General features: G+C 43.1%; 2 pseudogenes; one reads left to right on the top strand and one right to left on the bottom strand.

The window, feature by feature from the left end:
- Positions 1-10,377: 10,377 nt before the first annotated feature.
- LOC126102586 (5S ribosomal RNA) lies at positions 10,378-10,495 on the top strand (annotated as a pseudogene).
- A 12,535-nt stretch (positions 10,496-23,030) lies between these two features.
- On the bottom strand, positions 23,031-23,148 carry LOC126097855 (5S ribosomal RNA; annotated as a pseudogene).
- Between the last annotated feature and the right edge of the window lie 4,829 nt (positions 23,149-27,977).

Genomic DNA, 27,977 nt, shown 5'->3' with positions numbered 1-27,977 from the left:
CACACATCCATCCCCGAGGCAGGATTCGAACCTGCGACCGTAGCAGCAGCACGGTTCCGGACTGAAGCGCCTAGAACCGCTCGGCTACCGCGGCCGGCTCTAAAAAATGTATGTTAAATCTTATGGGACTTAACTGCTAAGGTCATCAGTCCCTAAGCTTACACACTACTTAACCTAAATTATTCTAAGGACAAACACACACACCCATGCACGGGGGAGGACTCGAACCTCCGCCAGGACCAGCCGCACAGTCCATGACTGCAGCGCCTGAGACCGCTCGGCTAATCCCGCGCGGCTCTCGTTAAGTATCTGCAAGAATATGATCTTTATCATTAATGTTATAAGAACTGGACGATTTCCCATGTCTTCTTTTGTGATATACGTATCATGTACACCTTCCCTAGTTCCTGCTAACCAGCTGATTTTCACGAACTTGCGGACGTTGCGACCAATTTTCATGGACTATTTTTGACACGCGCCTCTTTTTTTCTCGGCACGGTATGCCAGTCGTGTATTTGTGTTGAGTTCACAACTACGACGAGATCTGTCACAGCGTCTGTTTTTTAGCCGAAGACTGGAAGTGGAAGCAACGACGAGGATGCGAGCAAACAGCCTACTCGTCAAGACTGCGCCGAAAGCGCCTCCAAATTTACGGTTCTCATCCAAGGTGCGAATCACCATCAGATATGTCGTATACTCTAACTAATAACGGCATACTGTTAGGTTTTGCATTTAACCGTCCACTTTGACATAGAAATTGAGGACCAGTATCTATCTGCCACCAACCCTCTCTCCACCTTTAGTCGATCAAATAATTTATAACAATACCAAAATTGCAAACATCTGCATTCGGGAAAAATGTCATTGCAATAGCATCGGCGACCTCGACTACAGGGGCGAGATATTCATTGAAGGAAGGAAGATTAGAGTTTACGTCCCATCAACAGTACTGTCGTTAGAGCAGACGCACAAGCTCGGGTTACGAAAGAACGGGGAAGGAAATCGGCCGTGTCGTTTTCAAGGGAACCATCATGACATTTGCCCTGAGTGATTCAGGGAAATCACCGGAAACCTAAATCTGGGTGGCCGGACGGGGGTCTGATCGGCGTCCTCCCGAAAGCAAGTCCATAGTGCTGAACACTGAGCCACCTCACTCGGCGATATTCATTGACACAAGCGTTACAGCCACAAGAATATTTAACTAGGAACCTAAAGAGAGACCGGTTTGATTAGCGGTGTATCTACTATATTTGGTAGCAATGTTATTGTTAACCAAATAATTCAATTTGTTTTCATATTTTGACCTTGTGTGCTTGCAAAATACGTGTTTATGTAAGGGTTAGGTAGCCAGATGTTGGGAGCTTGACTCTCAATTCACCTAACATCCAGAGCTTGATTTTTGCGTTCGTCATAAGTACTGCTGGTTTCATAACCACGAAGTTCAAAAAATGGTTCAAATGGCTCTGAGCACTAAGGGACTTAATATCTGAGGTCATCAGTCCCCTAGAACTTAGAACTACTTAAACCTAACTAACCTAAGGACATCATACATCCATGCCCGAGGCAGGATTCGAACCTGCGACCGTAGCGGTCGCGCGAGTCCAGACTGTAGCGCCTAGAACCGCTCGGCCACCTCGGCCGGTGTAACCACGAAGTTCTGTTAGTGCCAGGGTCTACTAAAGTGTTACAATTAACTGGAGAAATCTTTAACAATTACAAAAAAAAATTAAAAAAATAAAAATCCTGAAAGACGAACGCTTAGAATATTTGTGAATTTCGGCAACCGACACTTTTTCTATCGTTAATAGATATTTGCTGCTGTCAGTCGCGATTTTATTATCGTCAAACCAAGTTTCAAGAAATTAATCCCATTTTCAAATGTGCTTTATAACATTATTATTCTTAAATAAAATATGAGATTGACGCAAACTGCTTTTACATTTAGTGTATTAGAGACGGAAAACAAGATCGTATTGGACAAGAGCAGAGAAGGAAATCGGCAGTGACCATTTCAAGGGGGAAAACAATGTTGTGGATGCAGTTAATGTCCAGCAAAAGTCTGTAGCCAAAGAAAGAATGAAGCAAAAAGTCTTATGATGTCCGATTAATAGTGCTGACTATGTGGTGGCTATGGGTTCACCTCTTCACGCATCCAGCAACTGAGGCCATTGCAAATGCTCCAGTGCTGCTGGACACGGTGAAAATGATGTCAAGTGTCTTCGTTCCGGTTGGATGAAATACCTGACTGCAACCGACGCGCCACGTTAAGATGAACTCTGAACCATGTTTACGGCAGGACAGGAACAGACAGACAAGCTCTTTCGTTCATCAGGTCGCTAGCAATGGAGGGGACGCTGATTGCATCAAATCTGGTAACTGAACTATTAGCTCTCAGTATCAGGAATACGGTGAGAGACAATGTTGAACTTTATCTGGATACTATCGTACCAAGGCATCCAGTGAAACGCGTATTTGAACCTCCTCGCAAGATCGTAACTCCCTATGAATACTTACTCAACACAGATTTCTGTAATTTCTATCGCATCTTTGAACTTAATGTGGGGGATATAACTCGTGAGATCAAGAGAAGGAAGAAACATGACAGCCTCTGCCAATACTATAATCGACAGTCTACCTCCCCAGAAGATCGATGTAGTCATTAGTTTCCTGGTGAGCCTTGCGTTTTGGTTTCTACCAGTGCTACAACTCTGAACACTTTCATAACTCACAATTTTTATTTGATTTGATTCAATGCTAACTTTCTTACTTATGTAAATCGATTTTATGTGTCCCGCAGAGAGGAGTGTCTGATATGTGGAAATAAGTGAGGGATGTACATTTTATTTAAGTTCAATACAAAGGAATGACCTATACATGTTATTCGTTCAAGTGGTGACTTCTTTTGACCTTAACAACATAAAATACTTTATGTATAGGTGCGTCTTCGTCTTCGGTATTTAACTGCTTATAATGATGACGTTGAATCTAAATGTCTACTGATAGATTTCATTTATTTGCCTGCCCTAAGGATGCTATACTAGCGGTACTTGCGTTATGAACTGCATGTCTGTAAGCAGAAATATTCAAAGTAGTTTGTAGACTAACAATACACTGTTCTTAAGTAAGAGGGGAGAACTTTACGTAAGCAAAAACTATATACCTTTAGACGCTAAAATGTGTAAATTTACATGTTCAGTCACAGTAATGTAATTTACAAAATAAAATGTAACAACAAAATACCACTTATGATGTTTTCTTGTAGTACGCGAAGCGCATATATAATATACTGTAATTGAACCCATAGAAGCATTGGGGTGTTTTCTTGCAATATTTCATATACAGCCACAAGATTTATTTCAAGCACTGTAGACCCACTTTAATGTGTTACTCTGTTATAAGAATCCTACTTTTTCCTGAGAATCCCGGATGAGTAAATCACTGCATTGTTTTGCTTTGCAAGGAATGAGCCACACACGGCAATAGCAGTATGGGGGAAATGAGCGTTAAGTTATAGCCCTTGACCATCAGTTGACGGCACAAGTGTGAATCTCATACGCTGCTTAGACAAGTACCTCAAATTTGTTTACTCTGTAAAAGCCAATGTGGAGGTACGTTATTTTATTAACTGAAAGTATACCTTTACCCCTTCCGTTTATTAAAAATGTATTTGCAGTGAGGAAGCAAGAGCGTAAAGCCACTTTCGTAGATCCAGTAAAACGTTCGTAAACGTCTGGTGTTTCACCTTCCACTTTCTAGAATAATAATTTCGGACCTGTACTGGCAGCGCAGCGTCCAACAGTCTAGGGCAATACCGATAACGCGTGTTGCTTTCTGAAAGAACGTACGATCCAGGAAGTACAGAGTACCACTCTTATCTACCTACTCTCTCATCAAAGAGCAAATATCTGTAAATAACCGAGAGTTATCTACAGCCCCTTCAAGGAAATTGCGCTCACTGCAACAGATCGATAAAGTATGCTGACTACTCACGCAGGCATCAGTCAGTATTGTAATTTATTATTTTCATTTATTTCGATGAGATGTATCTCATGGAACTGTACTCAATAGTCTACAGATGTAGGACGATTGTTGAAACTATGGAGTAGTACGATCTTGGTATTCGGCAGAAAGACGACAGAAAAGTACGTCCTTAATTTCTCAGCTCGTAGACAGGCTGATAAATATTTCTTCGAATATAAGAATGTTATTAATTTTAGATACTGAAAAGGATCCCTTGAGTGTGAGATAGCAAAAGGCCAATGATGTTTACGGCATTCGACGCCCCACATATTATCCACCAAGCTCGCATAACATTGGCTGCTAATGGCAACAGCGGGCGGGACTGGAGGTATCCAATGACGAGCCCAGCATGAGGCTACGGGGCGTAGTTGAACGGATTAGTGGTGTCGTATTCGCTCGACTGTGCGGGTAGTTTACATGAGTACAATGATGACGATACGTGCTTAACAACGCAAAGTGATATCGAAACAGGTGTCTAGCCATGCAGTTCATTATCCTTGCCAGACAGGGAGTTAAAAATCCAGTGAAACGCAGTAAAGAACAATCGTGGTTCTAGCTGCAGGTACTACACATAATTATATGTGTGGAAGATCAACGCAGCGCACTAAAAAAACAATTGGGGACAGATTGTAGATGAGGTAAACAAATTTACCCCATAGTTCAGTAAGGAATTTGTCTTCAACTCCGACTAATCGGAATTTAAAGAGGAAATGCTTGTGAAAGGAAGCTGAAAATTAGAGGTTTCAAAAGAGTTGTATCTTGATCGACTAACATCAATGCCTTAATGCATTCGTATACAATTATGCCAACTGTTAATATGGATGGTTATTTACTGTGCTGCGAGAAGTTGGGGGTGCTCTTCCCCCCCCTTCCCCCCCCCCCCCCTTCCCCGTCCGATGTTTTCTCGTGTGCATAACCTTGCAAGGGCAGTAAGGAATATTTATGTCACAGCAAGCAAGAGTGGGAAAAAGTGCATAGGATAACTACAACTATGGTATCAGCTCTGTTTTTTCTCGATTTCCGGTCTGCGTATAAAAATCTTACTCCTTTAGAGCAAACTATTCCGCCTGAAAAGCTTGTCATTGCAGTTCATACTATCTGGAACCACTGGACAAATTCAGCTTCTGGATGTTTATTGTTTCCGTGCCCATAAAACATATTATCGCACTATCTGCAGCTACGTCTTAAAGGATAGCTAGTTTCACGATAAGTTCCACGACAGACTGTTTCAAAAATGGCTCTGAGCACTATGGGACTTAAATTCTATGGTTATCAGTCCCCTAGAACTTAGAACTACGTAAACCTAACTAACCTAAGGACATCACACACATCCATGCCCGAGGCAGGATTCGAACCTGCGACCGTAGCGGTCACACGGTTCCAGACTGAAGCGCCTAGAGCCGCACGGCCACACCGGCCGGTGACAGACTGTTTCGTATTCGGCTGCATGCCATCACATTCCATTAGTTCTCATCATCCCGTTACATCAATACGATTCTACACCCATTCTTTAAGAACGGATACATATCTGAAAGTTCTACACGCTTTGTAACTCCTAAGATCTTGATGGTGATACTGTGGTGCGCCATTTTCATTCGGTATTCATGGTGCAAGTTAATGATGTGTTTTGAACATTTCTTGAATGTCGACGATGTCCATTTCTTTCTAGAAAGTGTAAGATGAACGGCGAGAAGCTTAAAATCGTGTTACTGGACCTACGAAAGTGGCTTCACGCACTTGCTTCCTCACTGCAAAGACATTTTTAATAAATAGAAAAGGATAATGCAGTACTTTGAGTTATTAAAATTACGTACCTCCCCATTGGCTTTTACAGCGTAAACAAATCTGAGGTACTTGTCGAGGCAGCCTATGAGATTTACTCTTGTGCCGTCAACTGAAGGTGAAGGGCTATAACTTGACGCTCATTTTCCCCACACTGCGATTGCCGTGTGTTGCTCATTCCATGCAAAGCAAGTCCCAAAGAAGGCTGGTCTCTGCACCTCCCCGACACTCATTTTCTGTAACCCTCCTCATGCTCATCATGAGTCATTGCAGCTAATATTTTTCCTGTTACAATTTTTAACATAACAATTACATATGAGCATTACTAAAGACTGAACTTCCTTGTGAGCAGCAATCTGTATATTAGTATAAAAGGTGTTTAAAAATGTATCACATATTCCTATAAGAGAAAGTATTGGTCAAAACTAGGAGAAAATTTCTTATAATTACATGTCCGGATATTTCAACAGATATGGGCCATTTTACTTGCAGCGAGCAGAAGTCATTTGAGATAGCATAGTGACTTTCCATAATACGCACGTTTAAGCACACGCAAACCTGCGAGCAATAATGGAGGTGGGGCACTATCAGTGCATGGGCAGAAATTGTCTGTGACACTCGTAGGGCCATGCACCTTACCAAACAGATTAACAAGTGCTATGTATCACCGATTTCTTCACGGTGAATGACCAACGGTATGTGAGCATGTTACCTTTGCAGAAAGGCAGCGAGTGTGGTTTGTGCACGGTGGGATACCACCCCATTTTCTCTGGATAGTGTGACACTACCCCACTGCAACTTTTCGTGGACAATGGATTGGTCGAAGACTTCTCACCGGACCTGTGTCCGTTGTACTTCTTGCTATGGGAACATTTAAAGGCATTGATGTGTACTCCAATCTATCGACAATGTTCAGACGTTACAGAAGCGTGAGGCCAATGCATTTGACACAGCCTGAATGGAGCCAGGAGTAATTTGAAGAGTACCTGACTGATTGAGTAGAAGAACTGAAGAATGTGTCAGGATGGCAGGTAAGTCAAGACCGTTCTTGAACACCATGCTTAAAAATTGGCTTTTTTACTTTTATTTTATTTTATTTTACTTCTTTCCTTTCCAGATTTCTGAGCTATAAACTGAAATGCTACAAACGATGATTTTTTTACATACTGTAGTCCAATTTTTAAGTAAATAATGTTCGGTGTTGGAAGCTGCTGCTTCTTACGGAATGTTGTTCTCCCTTTGCGATCTAGCCTTTAGTCTCCCGGTAACATCAAATATCCTCTTTTATTCCACTCCATAGATACTTAAAGGCTTCTCCAGTTTCACTCTATTCAGATTTGTTTTCGCTGCGATCAGCAACATGATACAGAACAAGTTTACAATTTTTTGAAATTTTTTTATTCGACGTGTATATTACATCATGAAAAGGACTTCAAGTGATATGACTTCAATAAACTGTGGCATTGAATTCATAAAATGTCTTGTTGAAATACGCAATATTAGATTAAGAGACACTGTAAAATAATGAGGCACGTGAAAAAGCCGGCCGCGGTGGTCTAGCGGTTCTAGGCGCTCAGTCCGGAGCCGCGCGACTGATACGGTCGCAGGTTCGAATCCTGCCTCGGGCATGGATGTGTGTGATGTCCTTAGGTTAGTTAGGTTTAAGTAGTTCTAAGTTCTAGGGGACTGATGACCATAAATGTTAAGTCCCATAGTGCTCAGAGCCATTTGAACCACGTGAAAAAATTAATGTCATATATAATATGCGCTCTGAAGATGAGCTAACAAAGCGATCCCAGGAGATATGCAACCATGTATTACTTATAGATGATCACATCCCTGAGTAACAAAATGCAAAATGAGGTGAAAAGTAAGCGAAAATATCATGTTTAATTATTCGAAAGAAAATCTTCATATACTATTAAAACCATTACAGCAACTATCTGCCAAATAGTGTTTGGCACTTCGAGTTCTTAGGATATCATAAAAAAATTGAAAATAACTTAATGGTTTTGTGAAAAAAATGTGCAGTCACAGCAAACAGTAGTAAATAAGTATGAAGTAAAAATTAATATGAGTACAAAAATCTGGTCATGGTATAGGTTATTGTAATATAGTGAACTCAAGCAATATAATTGGTTCCGTAGTCTCTGAACAAGTGGAGTGCAGTTTCGTAGATTTAAACCTCGTTCTCTCTGAACACGAGTCTTAATCGCTGCGCCAACAGGCAAGGTGATGTATCACTAACGTCATCAGTGGAAGAGTGAATGAAAGATTGAGATAGCTGGTAAGATACAGAACAATAATCGAACGATTAAATTGTATAAGCAAGTGCAGCATTTGGAGTTACCTTGTACGCAGTATTTTCAAGTTTAGCTGGAAATTTTATTGATTATATACTGACCTCCAAATCAGACTGGTATCTGACGTTATGCAATATCGACTGCTGTCGGTTTGAAAGCTCATTGTTGCGGTATAAGCAAATAATTCTAGAAAAATACTTGAAAACAAAACAACAAAAGAAGGAAGACCAGGGTTAGGCAGGTTGATCGAGATAATAAATGCATTCTCATGTCAGTAAAAAAAAGCACATCCCTGGTTAGCTGCGTTTGATCCCATCGCGTGTGCAGCGCTGAGTTCTCAAAGGTTCCTCACCAGTATTTTGCGCCATTTGAGATTGAATTATCACATGGTCTTGTAACCTCTAGTGGGTCGGTGAACAAACTTGATGAAAGTCGTAAATTGAAATTGTGCTATCGGAAAAGACATTACTGTAAGCAATTTGTGCGCTCTTATCATTTCAATAAACTAGTAATGAACATGCTGATAACAGCTTGGTGATAAGGTTAGAGTTCATAGTGCTTCAGCTACATCACTGCTTGCCTAACGAACAACAAAAATAAGATAGAAGCGTGGTTCATTCGCAAAGTAATTATTATTCACTTTGTGTTGTTATTGTGGTCTTCAGTCCGAAGACTGGTTTAATTCAGCTCTCCATGCTACTCTATCCTGTGCAAGCTTCTTCATCGCCGAACAACTACTGCAACCTATATACTTCTGAAGCTGCTTATCCCATTCATTTTTCAGGCTCTCTCTACGACTTTTACTCCCCCCCCCCCCCTCCCGCTACCCTCCAATACTAAATTCGTGCTCTCTCTGTCCCAGAATATGCCCTGCCAACCGATACTTCTTCTAGTATGTTTGCGCCACAAATTTCTTTGCTCCCCAATTCTACTCAATGCCTCCTCATTAGTTACGTGATCTAGCCACCTTATCTTCAGCATTCTTCTGTAGCTTCGCATTTCAGAAGCTTCTGTTCTCTTCTTGTCTAGAATGTTTATCATCCACGTTTCACTTCCATATGGGCTACATTCCTTATAAATACTTTCAGAAAATATTTCCTAACGCATTAATCTGTATTCGATTTTAACAAATTTCTCTTTTTCAGAAACGCTTTCCTTCACATTACCAGTCTACATTTTATATTCTCTCTACTTCGGCCACCATCAGTCATTTTGTTGCCCGAATAGCAAAACTCATCCCATCGCATGTGCAGCGCTCAGTCCTCAAACGCTCCTCACTAATATTAGACGATGATGATTGATTTGTGGGGTCGCTCAGCTGCACGGTCATCAGTGCCCTACCAAGTCTCAATTTTTACACAGTCCAATTTTTACACACTCGAGTCTAACCACTGTCACGAATGATGATGACATCACTAACATCCAGTCCCCGGACAGAGAAAATCCTCAGCCCGGCCGGGAATCGAACCCGGGACCCCGTGATCCAGAGGCAGCAACGCTAGCTACTAGACCACGAGCTCAGGACTCGCTAGTATTTTGCGCCATTTGACATTCACCTATCACAAGGTCTTGTAATCTCTAGAGGATCGGTGAATAAAGCTGATAAAAATCGTAAATCGAAATTGTGCTATCGGAAAAGACACTACCACGTCCAATCTAGTACTACTTTTAGTGTCTCGTTTACCAGTTTAATTCCCTCAGCATCACCTGATATAATTCGACTACATTGCAGTATCCTTGTTTTGCTTCTATTACAGTTCATCTTATATTCTCCTTTCAAGGCACTGTCCATTCTGTTCAGCTGCTCTTCTAAGTCCTTTGCTGTCTCTGACAAGAATTACGTTGTCATCGGCAAACCTCAAAGTTTTTATTTCTGCTCCCTGAACTTTAATATCTATTCCAAATTTTACTTTGGTTTCCTATTGTAACACCCCAACCGTCACTTATCTGGTTTTGGTGTGTGTTCACCCCATGTAGTTGACTAACAGATCAACAGAGTGTGCAAAACTGCCGCAATGTCAGATAACGCAAAGAAAGTAATAAGGCTCTGTGACTCCTGATTGAACTGCGATTGACATTAACTGATTCAGAATTGATCCCTTTTAATTAAAAGGGGTCCACATTGATGTTATATTCAGCTATCGAACACCAGATGCAAATGTTGAACATAAAATTAATTAAGAAAGTGACTTGGGATTTCAACTACTTGATTGAAAACAGATGCAGTCGATTAGCACAGATTTATTTTAACTCAAGACCTTCAATCATTAAAGGCAACGGCCTTGCCGCAGTGGATACACCGGTTCCCATGAGATCACCGAAGTTAAGTGCTGTCGGGCGTGGCCGGCACTTGGATGGGTGACCATCCGGGCCGCCATGTGCTGTTGCCATTTTTCGGGGTGCACTCAGCCTCGTGATGCCAATTGAGGAGCTACTCGACCGAATAGTAGCGGCTCCGGTCGAAGAAAACCATCGTAACGACCGGGAGAGTGGTGTGCTGACCACACGCCCCTCCTATCCGCATCCTCAGCTGAGGATGATACGGCGGTCGGGTGGTCCCGATGGGCCACTTGTGGTCTGATAACAGAGTGCTTTTGCTTCAATCATTACATTACATGACTCTCCTAACAGGCAGTGGTAATAAATTGCATTTGCGTGGAATAAAGAGCGATAAATCAAAAGTAATTCCTATCGACTGACCCAGGTGTAATGCGAAGTGCGAGAAGAATTCTACAACACACGGCCCATGAAACCCTCGTGGAAACTTTGCCGACGTGATCCAACAAATTAATCAGTGGCCGGAGCGGGCACAATATCACCGAATTCAGCGTGGCGGCGCGGCGTCGTTATGCGGACGTCGGCCGACCTCGTGGTGCTGCAAGGCTGCGCTCGTCTATTCACGTCTAGCTATCTTGATCAGTACATAGCTGAACGAAAACTTTCTATCTCCAAGCTCAATCGTTCCGTCTGCTAAGTCCTAAACTGCAAAGACGCTCACTCTCTCTCAGGCAAGCTGAGTCAAGAACGCCACGTCCGCACTCAAGGCAAGCTGGGAACGGAAGACCACTACAGAGTCTTCTCCCAGTCCGCTCTTTGCCTCAGTTTCCCCTCCAGCAAAATCACTTACGCCAATTGCAGCACAAGTCGCGTTAATTATGCGTCGCTTCCCAGCACCGACCAATGCCTTCTCTGGGAAGTGAACAAATTCCCAAAAAATTTCCCTTCCTCTCAACTTCTGCTATTTAGCTCCTCCCAGGCCACCCATCAAGGTTAGCATCTGCACAAAACACCAATTTCTCCAGAATTCTGACTCCCAGGAGAGTACTTCTAATTCCTTGGTCCTCCGTTCCCATTGGAGGCCAACATATTTCATTCTGTCACTCTTCACCTGATTTACTTCAGACTCAGCGGACCGTGAATCCAGCGTGAAGTTGCTATGGTCATGAACACTCATATTTTAGCCTCTGTTGACCGCTCCACCGTAGCTTTGCGCGACTTACTCGCATGTTTCACTGAAAACAGGACGACGGATATTTATCAACAGGCGTACAAGTTCTCCGTCTGCTTCCCGGTACACCAGCATGGAGTCGGGGTCAACCACCCACTCACTGTCACTCATCTAAAGGCAGCTGGAGGCCGCACACCGTTATCGCTTTCTCAGAGCTTGAGCCACCCTAAGCGGCCTATTGTCGCTTTCCTTTGCTGCTCCCCAGACAGCCACAGTCAACCCTGTATACTTCCCTGGGATAAACTAGCCTCCAGTAAATCGACGCGTTTCCACAAAGTTTTTCATGTCGTGTGAATTACTTTAAAACCATCACCCAACATTAATTATTCCAATATGTCCATACTATACCCTCTACAAGATGGACTGTGCCTTGTCAGTCATTTTTGTTCAGCCCTACTGTTCGCTCAACGTGAGTTAGGTGATCTTCAACGTCTTCATGTAAGGGGCAAAGTTCTTGCCGTCTTACACTATATTGCTTACTCATTGTACGGACTGAATAACATCGGGGACAGGCTACTACCCTTTCTCACTCCCTTCTCAACCACTGCTTCCCTTTAATGCCTCTTGACTGTCGTAACTGACATCTGGTCTCTGTACACGTTGCAAATAGTCTTTCGCTCCCTGTATGTTATCCCTGGTACCTTCAGAATTTCATAGAGAGTACTTCAGTCAACTTTGTCAAAGCTTTCTCCAAGTCTACAAATGCTGTAAACGTAGGTTGGTCTTTCATTAACCTATCCTCTAAAGTAAGTCGTAAGGTCAATATTGCTCGCGTGTTCCTACATTTATGTGCGATAAAAACTGATCTTCCAAGAGGTTGGCTTCTAGTAGTTTTCCCATTCTTCTTCGAGTAATTCGTGTTATATTCTGGAACCATGGCTTATTAAACTGTTAGTTCTGTAATATTCGCACGTTTCAGCACCTGCTTTATTGGAACTGTAATTATTATAATCTTCTTGCAATCTGAGGGTATTTCGCCTGTCTCATACATCTTGCACACCAGATAGAAAAGATTTGCCATGGCTGCTCTCCCAAGGCTGTCATTAGTTCTGCCAGTATATCTTCTACTCTTGGGGCCTTCTTTTGGCTTAGGTCTTTCACTACTCTATCAAATTCTTCTCACAGTATCATATCTCCCACTTCATCTAAGTCCTCTTCCAGTTCTATAATATTGCCTTCAGGTTCACCTCCCTCTATATACTCCTTCCACCTTTCAGCTTCTCTTGCTTTGCTTAGGACTGGTTTTCCATCTGAACCCTTGTTATTCATACAGCTGTTTCTCTTTTCTTCAAAGGCCTCTTTAGTTTACCTCTAGGCGGTTTCTATCGTTCCCCTAGTGAAATATGCATTTAAATCCTTACATTTGTCCTCTGGTCATTCCTGCTTAGCTATTTTGCACTTCCTAGCGATCTCATATTTTAAATATTTGTATTCCGTTTCGCCTGCTTCATTTACTGAATTTTCAGATTTTCTTCTTTCATCAATCAAATTGAACATCTCTGTGTTATCCGAGGATCTCTACTAGACCTTGTCTTTTACCTACTTGACCCACTGCTGTTTTCATTATTTCATCTCTCAAAGCTACCCATTCCTCTTCTCCTGCGTTCCTTTCGCCTGTTCTAGTCAACCGTTACCTAATGTTCCCTCCGCTATTCCCAACAACCTCTGGTTGTTTCACCTTATCCGGGTCCTATCACCTTATTTTCGTACCTTTTTTGCAATTTCTTCAATTTTAAACTACAGTTCAGATACAACAAATTGTGGTCAGAGTCCACATTTGCCCCTGGAAATGTCTTACACTTTAGAATCTGGTTTCGAAATCTCTGTTTTACCATTACATAATCAGTCTAAAACCTACCGGTGTCTCCAGGTCTCTTCCATATATGCAACCTTCTTTCACGTTTCTTAAGCGACGTGTTGGTGATGATTAAATTAATCTCTGTGCAAAATTCTACCACATGGCTTCCTCTTCCTTACCTCCAGTCCATATTCACCTATTACTTTTCCTTCTCTTCCTTTTCCTATTATCGAATTCCAGTACCCCTGACTACTAAATTTTCGTCTCCCTTAATTATCTCAATAATTTCTTTTATCGCAGCATACATTTCTTCAATCCCTTCATCATCTGCCAAGCTAGTTGGCATATAATCCTGTACTATTGTGGTCGGTGTAGACTTCGTGTCTATCATGGCTATGATAATGCGTTCACTATGCTGTTCCTAGTAGCTTACGTGCAATCCTGTTTCCTTATTCATTACTAAACCTACTCTTGCATTACCCCTATTTGATTTTGTATTTATAAGCCTATATTCAAACAAAATATATCAAAACGAAATGTCCAGACACTCTGTGACCAAAATGGTACTGAAGCAGAGGATGACAGACTAATGGCCGAAATGCTAAATGTCTTTTTCCAAAGCTGTTTCACAGAGGAAGACTGCACAGTAGTTCCTTCTCTAGATTGTCGCACAGATGACAAAATGGTAGATATCGAAATAGATGACAGAGGGATAGAAAAACAATTAAAATCGCTCAAAAGAGGAAATGCCGCTGGACCTGATGGGATAACAATTCGATTTTACACAGAGTACGCGAAGGAACTTGCCCCCCTTCTTGCAGCTGTGTACCGTAGGTCTCTAGAAGAGCGTAGCGTTCCAAAAGATTGGAAAAGGGCACAGGTCATCTCCGTTTTCAAGAAGGGACGTCGAACAGATGTGCAGAACTATAAACCTATATCCCTAACGTCGATCAGTTGTAGAATTTCGAAACACTTATTATGTTCGAGTATAATGACTTTTCTGGGGACTAGAAGTCTACTCTGTAGGAATCAGCATGGGCTTCGAAAAAGACGATCGTGTGAAACCCAGCTCGCGCTATTCGTCCACGAGACTCAGAGGGCCATAGGCACGGGTTCCCAGGTAGGCGTTTGATACAGTTCCCCACAGTCGTTTAATGAACAAAGTAAGAGCATATGGATTACCAGACCAATTGTGTGATTGGATTGAAGAGTTCCTAGATAACAGAACGTAGCATGTCATTCTCAATGGAGAGAAGTCTTCCGAAGTAAGAGTTATTTCAGGTGTGCCGCAGGGGAGTATCGTAGGACCGTTGCTATTCACAATATATATAAATGACCTTGTGCATAACATCGGAAGTTCACTGAGGCTTTTTGCGGATGGTGCTGTAGTAAATCGAGAGATTGTAACAATGGAAAATTGTACTGAAATGCAGGAGGATCTGCAACGAATTAACACATGGTGCAGGGAATGTCAATTGAATCTCACTGTAGACGAGTGTAATGTGCTGCGAATACATAGAAAGAAAGATCCTTTCTCATTTAGCTACAATATAGCAGGTCAGAAACTGGAAGCAGTTAATTCCATAAGTTATCTGGGAGTAGGCATTAGGAGTGATTTAAAACGGAATGACCATATAAAATTAATCGTCTGTAAAGTAGATGCCAGACTGAGATTCACTGGAAGAATCCTAAGGAAATGCAGTCCGAAAACAAAGGAAGTAGGTTACGGTACATTTGTTCGCCCACTGCCTGAATACTGCTCACCAGTGTGGGACCCGTACCAGATAGGGTTGATAGAAGAGATAGAGAAGATCCAACGGAGAGCAGCGTGCTTCGTTACATGATCGTTTAGTAATTGCGAAAGCGTTACGGAGATGATAGATAAACTCCAGTGGAAGACTCTGCAGGAGAGACTCTCAGTAGCTCGGTACGGGCTTTTGTTGAAGTTACGGGAACATACCTGCTTTGCCGGCCGCGGTGGCCAAGCGGTTCTAGGCGCTTCAGTCCGGAACCGCGCGACTGCTACGGTCGCAGGTTCGAATCCTGCCTTGGGCATGGATGTGTGTGATGTCCTTAGGTTAGTTAGGTTTAAGTAGTTCTAAGTTCTAGGGGACTGATGACCTCAGATGTTAAGTCCCATAGTGCTCAGAGCCATTTGAACCATACCTGCGTTGCTCCCTTCTACGTAAATCTCGCGAAGAGACCATGAGAATAAAATCAGAGAGATTAGAGCCCACACAGAGGCATACCGACAATCTTTCTTTCCACGAACAATACGAGACTCGAATAGAAGGGAGAACCGATAGAGGTACTCAAGGTACCCTCCGCCACACACCGCAGGTGGCTTGCGGAATATGGATGTAGATGATTCACCTGGCCAGAAACCCTGCTCCTCCTGCCAGCCAACTTCACTAATTGTCACTAAATCTAACTTCAACCTATCCAGTTCCCTTTTCAAGTTTTCTAACCTACCTGACCGATTAAAGGCTCCGGCATTTCACGTTTCGATCCGTAGAACAGCATATTCGTTTCTTCTTATGATGACATCCCCCTGAGTAGTGCCAGCCCGGAGATCCGAATGGGGGACTATTTTATCTGCGGAATATTTTACGCAAGAGGATGCGAAAATCTTTTAACCATTGCGCGGATGGTCTCATTGCGCGCATCTGGTTTTCTGTTTGTAATGTTCCGTCGTGCTGTCATAGCACTTACGCTGTTACTGTTTATCTCGAAATAGAGAGAGCTACATTTATACTCCGGAAGCCACACTGCAGCGTGTGGCGGAGTGTACTTCTGCTATCATTATTTTCAGCCACCTTTTCCGCTTCATTCACGAATGGCGTGCAGGAGAAATGACTGTCGACAAAGCTGCGTATGGCATCTAATTTCTTTAACTTTCTCGTCGTGACCATTTCGCGAGACGTAAGTGGGAAGAAGTAATATGTTGCGCGACTCTTTGTGGGACGTAAGCTCTTGTAATTTTAACAGTAAACCTCTCTGAGAGTAATGTGGCTGACCTATCTTCGATTTCACTCGGCATTTCATTATTGTGCCTAATGGGGTGACGGAGGGACGGGGGCATCTAACCTTAAAAACCCACATTTGCTCGCCACATTTTGTGTGCTGCACGAGTAGCCGCTTCTTTTATGCAGTGCACTTCTGGTTTATTAAGAGCGGTCAAATGGTTCAAATGGCTCCGAGCACTGTGGGACTTAACATCTGAGGTCATCAGTCCCCTAGAACTTAGAATTACTGAAACCTAACTAACCTAAAGTCATCACACACATCCATGCCCGAGGCAAGATTCGAACCTGCGACCGTAGCGGTCGCACGGTTCCAGACTGAAGCGCCTAGAACCGCTCGGCCACAACGGCCGGCTAAGAGCGGTCCTACAATCCGCCATCCGAGAACGGATATTAAGAAATTCGCATTCTAGACCGTCGTAGAACAGTCTGAGCCTCTGGTTTTAGGTCTTCAACTGGTCCCCAGACCAAAGGACTGCGACCGACTCTGTGTATCCGCTGCAAATGATGAGCCGCGCTTGTAATGCTTGTGCGATGCTATTTTCACCAACACAGTCAGCCACCTAAAGGAACAGAAGATAGTCGCAGAAGTAAGGGGAAAAGCACCGTTAGTTCCACACTGAGTGTAAGGTGTCTGTTGTCTGAATCATACTTCCTTGTAAAGGCAGAATTTTCCTTATTGCACCTACCAGATAACATGGAGGTACTACAGGCTTGGATCTTGGTGGTATTGGCAAGGTAGTACAGGTAGCACGGCAATTCACTTAGAATTGCATTTTCCCGGTTTAGTCACTTCCCTATAGCCAACGATATCCTTAAAGACAAGAGATTTGTCACGCATTTGTACAAGAACAAATGCCTGATGATTGGCCAGTGGTTTTGCTAAACAGAATAAATTTTAGTAAGCTTGGGTGCACCTGAATCGAACTAGACCATTATGGTTCTGAGATCTCGTTTTAGAGCTGCATCATTTTACTGGGCACTCGACAGGATATGTTAGGAGAAAGAATTTACCTGCCACGCGATAAGAGTACGGGAATTTGGCTGGAAGAGTATAAAGTAGAGTAATATGCCAAGAAATAGATTACGTCACAGGAAACAAGAAGTGGCATCTCATATCAGCAAGATGTTGGATCCGTTGGTGAAATTCCAGATAGCAATAATGAAACTGGCATCTCTAGGTATAAGTGTCAAAAGTTCATGCACTGTATTCATAGCAAACGCAGGCATCCCCTTTGATTTCTGTAGATCGGTTTTACTCGTCAAAAGCGATCATCCTCAAAAGTTAATTGCCATGGTGGTGGCTCATCAAAAGTATCACACGGCAACATTTTTAAGACAAACTGGTGAGACGTGGATATGCAATGTTTATTTTAAGATCATTGATCAGACTCAGGAAAGTGTGGAAAACCTAAAAGTTTCTGGAACTCCGCTCCTCCAGAGTAGGGGATAATGTCTCAAACACTGGGCCGCCTAGCTCCACACAAATGTTGAAAACCAACCTGTGTATGCACTACATATAGTCAGAACTGCCCTCCACGGTGTGAACTAGGCTTCCATATGTGTCCTGTTCACTCATCACTAGCTCAACATTTACTCAGCGGCTACAGAATCGTGATCCTTTTATTATTGGATAGCTGAGTAACTGAGTATCCCACACTCAGCAACCAGAGAGTAAGAAGTCCTTTGTGATAGCGTCTTGGTGCACTTCCGGCATGCAACAGTTGCAGACTTTCCTGGTATAGATTCTCCATCCTCGGTATGTCGCCGAGCGTAGATGGTATTGGATATCAACATACAAGCTACTCGATTATGTTGATAATTATTTACTTTAGATCCGCCCCCTCACAACTGTCTAAATCAAATTTTTTCTGTCGTAAGCGTTTCGCCTCTAACATTTGCATTTGCACTATTTTGCTTTACATTTTACACATTACATACTGACGTTATATACTGTTCTGGCACCTTCTGCGTATCTACGATGTAGTGATAGTATAAAGTTCTACGTACAAATTGCGTAGGTGCTGGTCTACATTTGTTCTTTTTCCTGTTCTGCATTTGATCTTCTTCTGCTTACTGCTATACGAAATTTCGTTTTCTCAGCTTTTTTTTATGGTGTTGTTAACTGTTGATTGTGTGTTTGTGACATCAGCGATCTCTCTGTCCCTCCCTCCCTCTCTCTCTCTCTCTCTCTCTCTCTCTCTCTCCTTTCTGGAAATAATAGTGTTCCTGCACTGGTACAAAACATTTCTTGTCGTGGTTATGGTGTTTTAGGTGTTCTGCAAATGTGGAATGATTCGCCTCACAGCTAATGTGTTCCTTATACTGCGTTTTAAAATCCCTTCACGTCATGGCTGTGTACATTGCATCACAACTGTGACACTCAAGTTCGTATAGTCCTCATCCTTGGAATTTGTCTCTCTTGATTGCTGATTGGCTTAAGTTTGTTTCTACAGAGTTTGCAGAGCTTGATATGTTTCGTAAGTATGATTGCCGCTCTGTCTATGTGTATAAGTCATAGTCTGTGTGCTAAGGCATAGTGTACAATGTGCTTTCTTTCTTTGTGATGTGATTGTGTAAATGCGTAGGATATTTGTGAGTTCGCAACTTGTCAGTTTCCCTGCATTCTTAATAAATAGGATGTATTTTGCTTGTTTCAAATTTGTGTTTTAATTTTTTGACTGACTTTGTGTGACATGTGTGTCACACCCATTGTTCCTAATTATTTGTATGATTACACTCATTTATTTTTCACAATTTTCCTTATTGAATGGGATCCTAATTATATAATATGTGTCTTAGTCAGTTAGCTTCTAGTTATGGGGACGATGGGATGTGTTTCTGTGACGGTATTTGAAATCTGTGTGTGTGCCACAAACCACAATCACTTCCAGAGCTCAACTCCGAGATTCAGGGTGTAATTTCGGAAGTACAGATGGAAATGTGACGGAAAGATATGAAAAATTTCATCGAAAGAACGAGAGTGTGCTTGCAGAAGGGGCGTTTATGTTCAAAATTGTTCAAATGGCTCTAAGCACTAAGGGACTTACTATCTGAGGTCATCAGTCCCCTAGAACTTACAACTACTTAAACCTAACCTAACCTAAGGACACCACACACATCCATGCCCGAGGCAGATTCGAAGCTGCGACAGTAGCAGCAGCGTGTTTCCGAACTGAAGCGCCTAGAGCCGCTCGGCCTCAGCGGGCGACGGCGTTTGTGTAATACCATGTTTCATACATACCCAAAGGCAGCATATACTGAAATGGTGTGTAAATTACTTAATTTCATCAATAAATCTGTGGGTTATTATCCACTTAAAATTGTGTTCTTTATGGAACACCCTTTACTTTCCTGATGTTACCAGCAGTATTATGTTTGTTGTGTTCTACATCTACATCTACATCCATACTCCGCAAGCCACCTGACGGCGTGTGGCGGAGGGTACCCTGAGTACCTCTATCGGTTCTCCCTTCTATTCCAGTCTCGTATTGTTCGTGGAAAGGATTGTCGGTATGCTTCTGTGTGGGCTCTAATCTCTCTGATTTTATCCTCATGGCCTCTTCGCGAGATATACGTAGGAGGGAGCAATATACTGCTTGACTCCTCGGTGAAGGTATGTTCTCGAAACTTTAACAAAAGCCCGTACCGAGCTACTGAGCGTCTCTCCTGTAGAGTCTTCCATTGGAGTTTATCTATCATCTCCGTAACGCTTTCGCAATTACTAAATGATCCTGTAACGAAGCGCGCTGCTCTCCGTTGGATCTTCTCTATCTCTTCTATCAACCCTATCTGGTACGGATCCCACACTGCTGAGCAGTATTCAAGCAGTGGGCGAACAAACGTACTGTAACCTACTTCCTTTGTTTTCGGATTGCATTTCCTTAGGATTCTTCCAATGAATCTCAGTCTGGCATCTGCTTTACCGACAATCAACTTTATATGATCATTCCATTTTAAATCACTCTTAATGCGTACTTCCAGATAATTTATGGAATTAACTGCTTCCAGTTGCTGACCTGCTATTTTGTAGCTAAATGATAAGGGAACCATCTTTCTATGTATTCGCAGCACATTACACTTGTCTACATTGAGATTCAATTGCCATTCCCTGCACCATGCGTCAATTCGCTGCAGATCCTCCTGCATTCCAGTACAATTTTCCATTGTTACAACCTCTCGATGCACCACAGCATCATCCGCAAAAAGCCTCAGTGAACTTCCGATGTCATCCACAAGGTCATGTTGATGTATACAGTGTCGGTAAAAGTTGGCGTCTTTCATTTTCAGTCATATAGTGTTATACGACCTCGTGTCCACTATTACCCACATGTTCTTTGCCAAAGAGCAAAAACATGCATTCATCCTTCGCTTTAGAACAGAAAGACACAATATGGCTTCGTTTAGGGGAATCCGAAGAAAAAAGGAGAAGAATATTAGGTATTTTCGTTACATCGGGATCGTAAGAAACGAAGCAGTAAACCAGGAGGAAAAGAGACACTGGCACAGTTTGCTTTGAGAAACCATCCCACAATTTAGTTTCAGTAGATACAGGAAAACAAGGCAACAACTACAATGAGATGACAAAAGTCATGGGATAGCGATATATATATTTGCAGATGGGGATAGTAACGCATAGAAAAGATGCAAAAGGGCAGTGCATTTGCAGAGCTGTCATTTGTACTCAGGTGATTCATGTGAAAAGATTTTCGACGAGGTTATGGCCGCACGAAGGAAATTAACAGACTCTCAGCGCGAATTGTAGATGGAGCTACACGCATGTGACACTCCATTTCAGAAAGTGTTAGGAAATTCAGTATTTCGAAATCCACAGTATTCCGAATTCCACAGTGTACAGAGAATACCAAATTTCAGGCATTATCTTTCCCCACAAGCAACGCAGTAGCCGGCGGCGTTCTCTTAACTACCGAGAGAAGCGGCGTCTGTGTCGAGTTGTGATGCTAACAGACAACCACATTGCGTGAAATAACCGCAGAAATCAACGAAGGACGTACGACGCAGCAGAGGACCGACGCGAATGCCTTTGCTAACACGACGACATGGCCTGCAGCACCTCTTCTGGGCTGCTGACGGTATCGGCTGGACCCTAGACGATAAGAAAACCGTGCACCCGTTAGACGAGTCCCGATTTCTGTTGATAAGAGTTGATGATAGGGTTCGAATGTGGCACAGACCCCACGAAGCCAAAGAACGAAATTGTCAACAAGACACCATTCAAGCTGGTGGTGACTGGTGTGAGCCGTGTTTACATAGAATGGAGTGGGTTCTGGACCACCTGAATCGTTCATTGACGGGAAATGGTTATGTTGGCTGCTTGCAGACCATGTAGAGCCATTCATATACTTAATGTTCTCGAACAAAGATGAAATTTTTATGGATTTCAGTGCGCCATGTCATCGGGCCACAATTGTTCGCGATTGGTTTGAAGAGCTTTCTGACGATTCGAGTGATTGATATAGCCACCGAGATCGCTCGACTCGAATCCCATCGCACATTTATGGGACTTAGTGTAGAGGCCAGTTCGTGCACAAAATCCTGCACCGGAAACACCGCTATATAGGCAGCATGGCTCAATATTTCCGCAGGGGACTTCCAAAGACTTGTTGAGTTCATGCCATATCGAGTAAAAGGAGGCCCGACACGATATTAGGAGGAATCACGATGGTTTTTGTCACGTCAGTGTAAATCTGACAGGCAGGAGTCAACTCCAGTTAGTTCAGGCTGCTTCACCTCGTTTGGTTGCAGCGCACCATGAACGTAGCCAGCAGTGTCGACTGCCTGCGGTACTTAGCAACGCGTGTGGGCGCCGACGTGGGCAGCGGCAACAGCAGCAGCGGGGAGGCACTTCCCGAAAGCTGCGGCGTGCGAATTCCTTCACGTCACACGCACAGTGCGGCAGTTCCTCTCAGACGCTGCCAAATCTGCTTAACCACAACCGCTGCCTCCGGTTCCGTCCGACACTTAGGAAGTTCAGTAAACTAAATAAGGCGGCAGTAGCGTCATATCTCAAGGAGGAACTCTATGCTTTCAGCCCTGAGCAGGACCATTTGGACGAACTGTGGCTCGTTTCAGAGGAATAGCTGCCCAAGCAGTCGATGATAACTTAACTAGTAGAGCAGTTTATCATGCAAGAAAGCTTCCGACGTATATAATTCCTGCAAAGACACTTCTAAAGAAACAGCGACCACTGTAGAGTTTGTGTAAAAAAGTAGGGCAATAGTCAGAGAACCGCTAAACGAACCGTGTCTGGGTGTCAGATGGCCAATGCACGTCACCTTGAATGACTACCGTTGGAGAATCTTAGTGAAAGTCTCTGGCAAAACTCAAAGAACTTCTGGTCACACATAAAGGCTGCCGTTGGCACTAGATGCTCAGGCACTCATGGAAGACATAACAGCACTCCGTCTTCGGGCCTCGAGTGGCCTACCGGGACCATCCGACCGCCGTGTCATCCTCAGTGGAGGATGCGGATAGGAGACGCGTGGGGTCAGCACACCTTTCTCCCGGTCGTTATGATGGTATTCTTGACTGAAGCCGCTACTATTCGGTCGAGTAGCTGAGTGCATCCCGAAAAATGGCAACAGCGCATGGCGGCCTGGATGGTCACCCATCCAAGTGCCGACCACGCCCGACAGCGCTTAACTTCGGTGATCTCACGGGAACCGGTGTATCCTCTACGGCAAGGCCGTTGCCCATGGTAGCGAAGTCAAAACAAAAACACTGAACTTTGTTCTCAGATGTTCCTTTACAACCATAAACGTGTCCCGGATTACATTAACGGAAAAAAAATCCACAACAGGAAGAAGGAGTTGTGCGACATAAATTAAAGTTGTTAGTCGTATTTCTACCTCTGAAAGATGATTTCTGTTCAAATTTTGCGCCAGTCGCATGTGAAGATGCAAATCGGGTTTCCTTTAAATACACGCTATAACGATCATGAGCATTAGTTACCTTTGAGATTGGACGTGGTGAGCTGATGTTCGGCAAGATTGTCCTTGAGACAAAGACGCCATTATCAACATCTCACTGAGTCTGAACGACGTCGTGTAATACGGTTACGAGAAAATGGATGTTTTTCTGGAAAGACTTGCAGAGAGACGTGACAGGAATGTAGCCACTGTACATGATTGCCGGCAGCGGTGGTCATGAGAATGTACGGTCACAAGAAGACCGGGCTGCGACTGGCCACGTGGCACTACCTATAAGGAAAACCATCGTGTTCGGTTTATGGCTCTGGTGCACCGTAGTGCATCTGCAGCAGCAGTTTCGAGCAGCAGCTGACACCTCACCGACAGGACGAACTGTTACAAATCAGTTGCTTCAAGGACAGCTCAGAGCCATACGTCCTGTAGCGTGAATTCCACTGATCCCAAACCACAGCCACGTGCAACTTAAATGGTGTCAAACGGGAACTCATTTGGGGGGGGGGGGGGGAGAGCAGGGTTAAGGTCTGTTGCCTCTTCTGATGAAAGCCGGTTCTGCCTCGGTGCCAGTGATGGCCGTGTGTTGATTAGGAGGAGGCCAGCTGAGGACCTGCATCCAACCTGGCTGTGTCCTTAACACACTTGACCTGGAGTTACAGTCTGAAGTGCGATTTAGTGTGACAGTAGGAGCACTCTCATGGTTATCCTACGAAGCCTGGCTGCAAATGTGGACGTTAGTCCGGTGATGCTACCTGTTGTGTTGCCATTGATGAACAGCATTCCAGGAGGTGTTTTCCAACAGGATAACACTCGCTCACATACCGCTTTTGTAACCCAACATGCTCTACAGAGTGTCGATATATTACGTCGCCTCCCCGATCATCAGATCTGTCTTCAATCGAGCGCATATGGAACATTATCGTGCGATAACTTCAGCGTTATATACAACAGCATTAACAGTCTCTGTTTCGATCGACCACGTGCAACGGAAATCCATCCTACAAACTGATATCCGTCACCTCTACAACACAGTACCTGCACGTATGCCTGCTTGCATTCAACATTCTGGCAGTTACGCCGGTTATGAATGTACCAACATTTCACAGTTTCACATTTGCAATGGCTGATCTCGCCCTTACATTAACCTGTGATCTCGCAATGTTACTGACTTAAATATGTTACCTAGACAAACGTGTACCCGAAATTTCACTGCTCTACATTAATTATTTTTTGGTGTTGCTATTTCTTTTCTGTGCGTGTATTTCTTGCACCACTACGAAGATGAATGATACACATATTAGTGTCAGTGACGTTTAGAAATTGCTAAAATCGCTAGAACTGAATACTACTCCAGGGGCTGATGGGAGTCCCTCTTTTTTTTGTCATCAGTCTACTGACTGGTTTGATGCGGCGCGCCACGAATTCCTTTCCTGTGCTAACCTCTTCATCTCAGAGTAGCACTTGCAACCTACGTCCTCAATTATTTGCTTGACGTATTCCAATCTCTGTCTTCCTCTACAGTTTTTGCCCTCTACAGCTCCCTCTAGTACCATGGAAGTCATTCCCTCATGTCTCAACAGATGTCCTATCATCCTATCCCTTCTCCTTATCGGTCTTTTCCACATATATCTTTCCTCCCCGGTTCTGCGCAGAACCTCCTCATTCCTTACCTTATCAGTCCACCTAATTTTAGTCTGTAGCACCGCATCTCACATGCTTCGATTCTCTTGTGTTCCGGTTTTCCCACAGACCATGTTTCACTACCGTACAATGCTGTACTCCAGACGTACATTCTCATAAATTTCTTCCTCAAGTTAAGGCTGATATTTGATATTAGTAGACTTCTCTGGTCAGGTTTGCCCTTTTTTGCCGTTGCTAGTCTGCTTCTGGTATCCTCCTTGCTCCCTCCGTCATTGGTATTTTACTGCCTAGGTAGCAGAATTCCTTAACTTCATCTACTTCTTGACCATCAATCCTGATGTTAAGTTTCTCGCAGTTCTCATTTCTACTGCTTCTCATTACCTTCATCTTCCTTCGATTTACTCTCAGTCCATACTCTGTACTGATTAGACTGTTCATTCCGTTCAGCAGATCATCTAATTCTTCTTCACCTTCACTCAGGTTAGTAATGTCATCAGCCAATCGTATCACTGATATTCTTTCACCTTGAATTTTAATTCCACTCCTGAACCTTTCTTTTATTTTCATCATTGCTTCCTCGATGTACAGATTGAACAGTAGGGACGAAAGGCCGCATCCTTGTCTTACACTCTTTTTAATACGAGCACTTCATTCTTGGTCGTCCACTCTTGCTATTCCCTCTTGGCTGTTGTACGTATTGTATATGACCCGTCTCTCCCTATAGCTTACCCCTACTTTTCTCAGAATTTCGAACATCTTGCACCATTTTACATTGTCGAACGCTTTTTCCAAGTAGACAAATCCTATGAATGTGTCTTGATTTTTCTTTAGTCTGGCTTGCATTATTAACCGCAACGTCAGAATTTCCTCTCTCGTGCCTTTACATTTCCTAAAGCCAAACTGATCGTCATCTGGGGCATCCTCAATTTTATTTTCCATTCTTCTGTATATTATTCTTGTAAGCAACTTGGATGCATGAACTGTTAAGCCGATAGTACGATAATTCTCACACTTGTCAGCTCTTGCCGTCTTCGGAATTGTGTGGATGATGCTCTTCCGAAAGTTAGATAGTATGTCACCAGACTCATACATTCTACACACCAACGTGAATAGTCGTTTTATTGCCACTTCCCCCAATGATCTTAGAAATTCAGATGGAACGTTTTCCATCCGTTATGCCTTATTTGATCTTAAGTCCTACAAATCTCTTTTAAATTCCGATTCTAATACTGGATCACCTATCTCATCTAATTCGACTCTTGTTTCTTCTTCTGTCACTTCAGACAAATCTTCCCCCACATAGAGGCTTTCAATGTATTATTTCCACCTTTTCGCTCTCTCCTTTGCATTAGCAGTGGAATTCCCGTTGCAGTCTTAATGTTCTCACTCTCGCTTTTAATGTCACTGAAGGTTGTTTTGACTTTCCTGTATGCTGAGTCTGTCCTTCCGACAATCATTTCTTTTTCGATGTCTTCACATTTTTCCTGCAGCCATTTCGTCTTAGCTTCCCTGCACTTCCTATTTATTTGATTCCTCTGCGACTTATATTTCTCCATTCCTGAGTTTCCCGGAACATTTATGTACTTCCTCCTTTCATCGATAATATTTCTTCTGTTACTCATGGTTTCTTCGCACTTACCTTCTGTGTTCCTATGTTTTTCTTCTCAACTTCTGTTATTGCCCTTTTTAGAGATGTCCATTCATCTTCAAATGGTTCTGAGCACTATTGGGACTTAACATGTGAGGTCATCAGTCCCGTAGAACTTAGAACTACTTAAACCTAACTAACCTAAGGACATCACACACATCCATGTCCGAGGCAGGATTCGAACATGCGACCGTAGCGGTCGCGCAGCTCCAAACTGTAGCGCCTAAACCGCTCGGCCACTGCGACCGGCCATTCGTCTTCAACTGAACTGCTTACTGAGTTATTCCTTATTGCTGTATATATAGCTTTAGAGAACTTCAGCCATATCTCGTCATTCCCTCCCACATTCTATCCACAATTTTTACGCTGCGTTAGCTTCTGTCACAGCTGTAACAAAAACCCATGCACAGTCGTTAGAAAAAGCACAGATGACTCCTGTCTACAATACGAGTAGGTCTACTGAAGTGATTCACGAAACTACTGTCCAGTCTCAATGGCCCCCGTCTCTCGTTGCATCTTAGTACGCACTCTGAGTTCAAACATAATGAGGTATCTCTAACAGAAAGATTTCCTCCATGACAATCAACAGGTTTCCGAAAACATGGATCATGCAAAAACCAGTCCAAGCTTTTCTCACACTATATGCTGAAAATCATGGAGCAAGGTAGTAGATTAGATGTAGTATCAGTATTAATTCACTTCTAAAATTTATTTGACTTGTACTATGCCAAATTTTATTAATGAAAGTACGGTGAGATGGAATAACACGTGAAATCCATTACTTCAAAAGTTCAGATGTGTGTGAAATCTTATGGGACTTAATTGCTAAGGTCATCAGTCCCTAAGCTTATACACTACTTAACCTAAATCATCCTAAGGACAAACACACCCACCCATGCCCAAGAGAGGACACGAACCTCCACCAGGACCAGCCGCACAGGCAATCTATTACTGTACGGAGGATATCTCGGTAGGGAAGGGAGAAGAAGCGTATTATCTTGTATAGAGACATTAATAGGTGTATATGTGATTTCAGTGTACCCCAGGGAAGTCTGCTGGGACCCTTGTCGTTCATATTGCATGTTAATAATCTGGTATTGTTTCTGTTGTTGACGTCTTCAGTACTACTACTGATCTGACGCAGCTCACTATGCTACTTTGTCCGGTGCAAGCCTCTTCATCATTGCATATTTGCTGCAGTCTGCATCGTTTTTTAATCTACTAACTGAACTCAAGTCTTTATGTCCCTCTACAATTTTTTAACCCTCCACACTTCTTTCCATTACCAAACTGACAATTCCTTTATGCTT

The sequence above is a fragment of the Schistocerca cancellata genome, chromosome 1, assembly GCF_023864275.1.
Source record: "Schistocerca cancellata isolate TAMUIC-IGC-003103 chromosome 1, iqSchCanc2.1, whole genome shotgun sequence".
Lineage (NCBI taxonomy): Eukaryota > Metazoa > Arthropoda > Insecta > Orthoptera > Acrididae > Schistocerca > Schistocerca cancellata.
The sequence above is the reverse complement of the archived record's forward strand: the minus strand, read 5'-3'. Positions and strand labels throughout refer to the sequence as shown.